General features: G+C 43.7%; 1 non-coding gene across 1 annotated transcript; it reads left to right on the forward strand.

The window, feature by feature from the left end:
• Window positions 1-734: 734 nt before the first annotated feature.
• On the forward strand, window positions 735-873 carry LOC133899836 (small nucleolar RNA Z247). The gene has a single exon (XR_009906444.1). It is a non-coding gene; the product is annotated as a small nucleolar RNA Z247 (small nucleolar RNA).
• Window positions 874-6874: the final 6001 nt, after the last annotated feature.

Consider the following 6874-nt stretch of genomic DNA (forward strand, 5'->3'; position numbering starts at 1 on the left):
TTGAAAGATAGATTTGAAATGGACGAGACCTTCGAAACCATGACTATAAAGTCTCATCCGTGTTAAACATAGTAATGTATATCTATAGATAGAAACTAACATCTCCATAATTTCCGTATGATTGGTTGGCCACGGTTGTAATCTTCTTGATGTTTACCATCTATATATATGAAAGTCTAGACCCTAGAGCCACAATTTTTCCTATAACGATGTCATCTTCCTCCTCCTCCCCCACCACCTCCGCCGCCATCTCCAGCCCCATCGGTTCTTCTACCTTTGCCCTCGTACCAATCCACCATGCCGTTACCATCTGGCTCTCAAAAACCAATTATAACCTATGGCACGCCCAGCTCCTCCCCTATCTTCGGAGTATGAAGCTTTTGGGTTTTCTCGATGGATCCACGACGACACCACCGAAGCAAGTTGCATCATCGACTGCCGTGGGTGCTGAACTCGTACCAAACCCGGCATACGACCGGTGGTATGACCAAGACCAACAAGTCCTCAGTGGACTTCTCTCCTCGATGACCGAGGACATTCTCCAAGATGTAACCAGTGCCACGACATCTAGAGAAGCATGGGACACCCTCCAGCGCATGTTCTCCTCCGCTACACGTGCTCGAGCCGTCCAGATCAGGATTGATCTTGCTACCACAAAGAAGCGAGATCTGTCAGCTGCTGAGTACTTTCGCAAGATCAAGGGTCTTGCCTCGGAGCTCACCGCTGCCGGTATCCCTCTCCGAGATGATGAAGTGATTGCCTACCTCTTGGCTGGTCTTGGTTCGGATTATGATCCATTCGTTACCTCCATGACCACCAAGACTGAGCCGCTCACCCTGGATGATGTCTACGCACACCTGATGTCTTTTGAGGCGCGACAACTCCAACATCAAGCGGAGATGCGTCTTCATGTTGGCGCCTCGGCCAATTTTGCCAGACGTGGCGGCCAGCAGCGAACTCGTGGTCGCAGTGGATCGTGGCCTGGCCGGACTCGTGGTCGCGGTGGACAGCAATCTGGTCGGACTCGGGGCCCTTCCCAGCCTGCTAGTCGTGATGGATCTCGTCGCCCTACTTGTCAGATCTGCAGCCGTGAAGGACACACCGCGATAAAATGCTGGTATCGCATGGACGAATCTTATCAAGAGGAGCAACCATATGCTGTTGTGGCTGCGACATCTTCATACAAGGTAGATCCAAATTGGTATAGTGACACGGGTGCCACAGATCACATCACCAGTGACCTTGATCGCCTTGCTCTACGCGAACAATATCGTGGCCATGAAACTGTACAAGTCGGCAATGGAGCAGGTTTGCCAATTGTGCATCTCGGTTCTTGTTCTATTAATACTGCCATTCGTCCTCTAGCTTTAAATCATGTTTTGCATGTCCCTAACATCTCTAAACATCTTCTTTCCGTACATAAGCTTTCTCGTGATAACAATGTCTTTTTTGAATTTCATCCATCTTATTTTCTTATAAAGGACCGAATCACGAAGAAACTACTTCTGGAAGGAAGATGTGAGTCTGGTCTTTATCCAATTAAGCCATCTGATGTTGCATCTCTCAAACATGCTCTTGTGAGTACCACTGCGCGCCCGGATCAGTGGCATGCCTGGTTTGGCCACCCCTCATCACAAGTTGTCAAGTCCCTGTTGCGTCTTCATAATCTTCCCTATGTCCAGGAGTCGAGTCTCTCAATTTGTAATGCATGTCAGCTAGCTAAGAGTCATCAATTGCCATATAATCATTCTCTTCATCGTTCTAATTCTCCACTTGAACTTATCTTTTCTGATGTATGGGGACCTGCCCCTATATCTGTTGGAGGTTTTAAATATTACATCAGTTTTATTGATGATTTTAGCAAGTTCACGTGGATTTATTTGATGCATGATAGGACTGATGCTCAACGTATTTTTCTCCAATTTCAAGCTCATGTTGAACGGCTCCTTGACACAAAAATTAAATGTGTTCAATCTGATTAGGGTGGGGAGTATCAAAAATTTCATAATCAATTTTTTAGGTCTCTTGGTATAGCACATCGTGTTTCCTGCCCTCACACTCATCAACAAAATGGCTCAGCTGAGCGTAAACATCGCCACATAGTTGAAACCGGTCTTGCGCTTCTAGCTCATGCGTCGATGCCTATTAAATTTTGGGATGAAGCTTTTGTGACGGCCACTTATCTCATAAATCGACTCCCCACCCGCGTCATTGACAACTTGTCCCCCTTGGAACGCCTTCTCAAAGTCCCCCCCCCCCCCAATTATTCTTTACTAAAATTTTTTGGTTGTGCTTGTTGGCCTCACCTTCGACCCTATAACAAACATAAATTATCTTTTAGATCCAAAGCCTGTGTTTTCATTGGGTACAGCTCTCTTCACAAGGGGTATAAGTGTCTTCATATGGATTCCGGCCGTGTCTATATTTCCCGTGATGTTATATTTGATGAATCAGTCCTTCCTTTCTCAACTACTCCTTCATCCAACGTTGCTAATAATCAATCTATCCCGCAGGACAATGGCAATTTTAATTTGGACATTAACCCTATGCATATTTTGTCTCCTGCTAATGTTATGGATGCAGCAAATCAGGTCACAGATAATCCGGGAGGTCTGGCGCAAGCATCATCCTCGGGATTGCTCCCGACATCTCCGTGCACAGCAGCCCCGGATCCGACGCACGCCAATGATTCGCCTGCGCTGGTTTCCTCACCAGCCTCCACACGTGGCACATCTCCGTCCCAGGAATCCGCCTCCCCTGTCGCGTGGTCTCCTCCTGCAGCTGTTGGGCAGTCGCCAGCTGATCCGACACGCTCCTTGACTGCCCCGTCTGCAGATGCTGTCGGCCAATCAGTGGCGCGTGAACCGGCTCCTCCCTCCCATCCGTACGGCACTCGGCTTCAACACAACATCAAGCGCCCCAAAATTCGTTCTGACGGCACAGTCATGTATTCTGCTATCCGGACTTCTCCTACAGAACCTACTTCTCATGTGGCTGCTATGGAACATCCTCTTTGGCGTACTGCAATGAATGTTGAATATCAAGCTTTGGTCAAAAACAAGACATGGCATCTTGTACCTCCTCGTGCTGGTCTCAATGTTATTGATTGCAAGTGGGTCTTCAAACTTAAGCACAAATCTGATGGCTCTATTGACAGATACAAGGCCCGTTTGGTTGCCAAGGGATTCAAGCAGCAGTATGGAGTTGATTATGATGATACATTCAGTCATGTCGTCAAGCCTATCACTATTCGACTGTTATTATCTCTTGCAGTATCTCGTGGCTGGTGTCTTCGGCAGATTGACATTCAAAATGCTTTCTTGCATGGTCTCCTTCATGAAGATGTTTATATGAAACAACCACCAGGTTTTGTGGATGCAAATCATCCTACTTACCTTTGTAAATTGGACAAATCTCTTTATGGTCTTAAACAGGCTCCACGTGCTTGGTTTTCTCGTTTAAGTGGGGCTCTATTACAGCTGGGATTTCAACCTTCCAAGGCCGATGTTTCCCTCTTCATATTCAATAAAGGGGGCATTCAGATTTATATTCTTATTTATGTCGATGATATCATTATTATCAGCTCATCATCATCTGCCTCGGATCGTCTTCTTACTCAGCTTCAAGCTGATTTTGCAGTCAAAGATCTTGGTCCCCTTGGTTATTTCTTGGGCATTGAAGTTCATCACACAGCTACTGGTCTCCTTTTGACACAACATAAATATATTCAAGATCTCCTCTCCCGCACCAACATGCTTGCTTCTAAAGGCGTATCCACCCCTATGCTTCCAACTGATAAATTATCTTTACACAGTGGTGATCCTCTCTCTGCTGATGATACCACTCGGTACCGTAGTGTGGTCGGCGCTCTTCAATATTTGTCATTAACCCGACCTAACATATGCTTCTGTGTCAATAGAGTATGTCAATTTCTATCTGCCCCGACTACTATGCATTGGGCAGCCGTCAAGCGCATCTTGCGCTACTTACATGCAACCTTCGATCTTGGTTTGTGTCTCACTCAGACTGGATCCTCATTGTTGAGTGCTTTTTCGGACGCTGATTGGGCCGGGAACCCGAATGATCGTCGCAGCACGGGTGGCTATGCTATTTTCTTTGGGGGTAATCTTATTTCTTGGAGCTCTCGCAAACAGCCGACTGTTTCTCGTTCTAGCACGGAAGCTGAGTACAAAGCTGTTGCCGACACTACTGCTGAACTAATATGGATTCAAGTCCTGTTACGGGAGCTCGGAATCCATCAATCACGGCCACCTAGCCTGTGGTGTGACAACATTGGTGCCACCTATCTATCGGCCAACCCTATTTTTCATCGGCGCACGAAGCATGTTGAGATAGATTATCATTTTGTTCGGGAAAGGGTTTCTTCTCGACAACTTGATGTCCGGCTTATCTCTTCCAAAGATCAAATAGCTGATATCATGACTAAGCCATTGGCTACTACTTTGTTTACACAATTTCGGCGCAATCTGAACTTGGTGGCCCGTCGTCCAGATTGAGGGGGAGTGTTAAACATAGTAATGTATATCTATAGATAGAAACCAACCTCTCCATGATTTCCGTATGATTGGTTGGCCACGGTTGTAATCTTCTTGATGTTTACCATCTATATATATGAAAGTCTAGACCCTAGAAGGGTCATCCTGTGCCATCCATTGTAACAATCCGTTTAATGAACGAGTTCTTTCTCGCTACAATGTCCGCGGGTCTAACTAAAATGTATGTCCGTTCAATGAGGAAGATATTTTGGGTATATAATTCTGTAATGTGGTTGTGCAGACGTCAGTATTTCTATTTGCTTGGAACTCAATCGAGAGAGAGTGAGGAGAGGGGAAGGAGGAGAGGGGAGGAAAGGAAAAAAAATGCGGCGAAGTCCTGCCGAAGTAAAGAGATTTTTTTTCTTTTGTTTTTTAAAATCTGATAGGATAGTTACTAGTACTAGATTTTGATATAGGTTAGATATAGAATTTTTTTATAAATCCAGTAGAATAGTCACTAGATATAGGTTAGAATATAGATCTAGATTAAAAATCAAGGTTAGATATAGCTTAGCAACTAGATCATATTTATATTTATATTTTAGCAATTAGATATAGTATTTAGACATATATTAGGTATTAGATGTACGATTTAGATATAGTGTAGGTATAAGTAAGGTAGTAGATGTAGGATCTGGAATTGTTTGATGTAACGCTAATATTCTGTTGCAGTACAGTAGGGACATGTTTGTAATAAATTTTTCATTGTAGATGTAGTTTTACACAATTATTTATGTTTTATCGTAATAATGTTAGAGTTTTTGTTGATAGTTGCCAGGTATATCTGATTAGTGAAAATTTAGGTTTTTTTATAGGAACAATGAAATATTGTATGGTTCGGATGGGATAGTAACATCTATATTTCAGTCAACAGATAAGGGTATCTTCAGAAATATGAACAAAGGTGTTGGACACTTGTACACATGGTTGATGCGGGGTTTTAAAATAGACTCCGAGGTTCAAGAGATGGTCATTAGTATTGTGGGTAACCGTCTGAGAGATGATGTATACTGAGAGATGTACCCGCTCAGAGAAAATAAACTGTGGAAGAGGCACTTGTATGATGTTGTAGAGAGGTTGGCCTCATATCTTGCTTGTGCAATGAAAGAATAAAGAGACAGTTAATGAGATGCAGGGTGGGGGTACGCAGAGGAGGATGAAGAGTATGATGATGATGTCAATCCAGATGGTGCACATTTATCAAATTATCCACCTGAACCGACCGGTGAGGCAGATGAGAAGTAACGAATCCTATATTTAATTGAACAGATGTAACGAGATGATCTTGAGGTTGATGAATCCCCTGAGTATGACATGTCAGATGATGATAACGATATTCTAATTCCCGCAGACTGGAACAATCTCAACTTCAACAACCTTATGGTGAATGAGGGAAATCAAGTAGTCTGGAGTATATGCAGAATGAGGTGACCTAGGCTGCTAGGTATCTTACCAGTCAGGCCATGAAGGATATGAAGAATATTGTGACTCAATGGGCGACATCGCTTCAACGATAGTTTTATGTTGTCAAGTCAAGCAAAAAAGAATATGATGTCAAGTGCGTGAATGAGGGTTGTTCGTAGCAGGTGCACAGCTTCAAGGAGAAGTATGTTGAGTATTGGGAGATGTCGATTGTGGTGGACCACACTTGCATGATGGACAAACTTGAGCCAAGACACATGAACATCACATCAACCTTTGTTATCAATGTAATATACGACCAGGTTGTAAACAACCTGAACTATGAATCAGGGTCCATAATCAGACAAATCGAGGAGAAGTACAAGTACACTATCGACTACAACAAGGCATGAAGGGTGAAGAGAAAGGCAATTGAGAAGAGGTCCAAGATCTACAAAGCGTAATATAACAACCTTTCACATTTACTGCAGACCAATGCTTGAAGGAATCCTAGGACGTATTACGACATTGACAAGTACTCATTGCTATTGAAACTAGCAAGTATGTCCTGAAATGATACTTTTTCGCATTAGGACTATGAATAAAAGTTTTCTTGCATTGTTAGACTATCCTCTGCATCGATGACACTTTCCTTATCGTTATGTACAAGGGATAGATTCTAACTGCTATTGGGGTAGATGGGAACAACCAAGTGCTACCGTTGGCCTTTGCATTTGTGGAGAGTGAGAACACTAGTAGTTGGTATTAGTTCATGTACCGTGTGAGGATGATAATTGTTGGTGATCGACGAAACGTGTGCCTTATATATGACTGGCATGTTGGGATGCTCGCGGCAATTCAAGATCTACAAATTGGAATGGACGATGGTGTGATGAGACATGTATGGCCAGATCTGC

Source organism: Phragmites australis, chromosome 18 (genome assembly GCF_958298935.1).
Source record: "Phragmites australis chromosome 18, lpPhrAust1.1, whole genome shotgun sequence".
In the NCBI taxonomy this organism is placed as follows: domain Eukaryota; kingdom Viridiplantae; phylum Streptophyta; class Magnoliopsida; order Poales; family Poaceae; genus Phragmites; species Phragmites australis.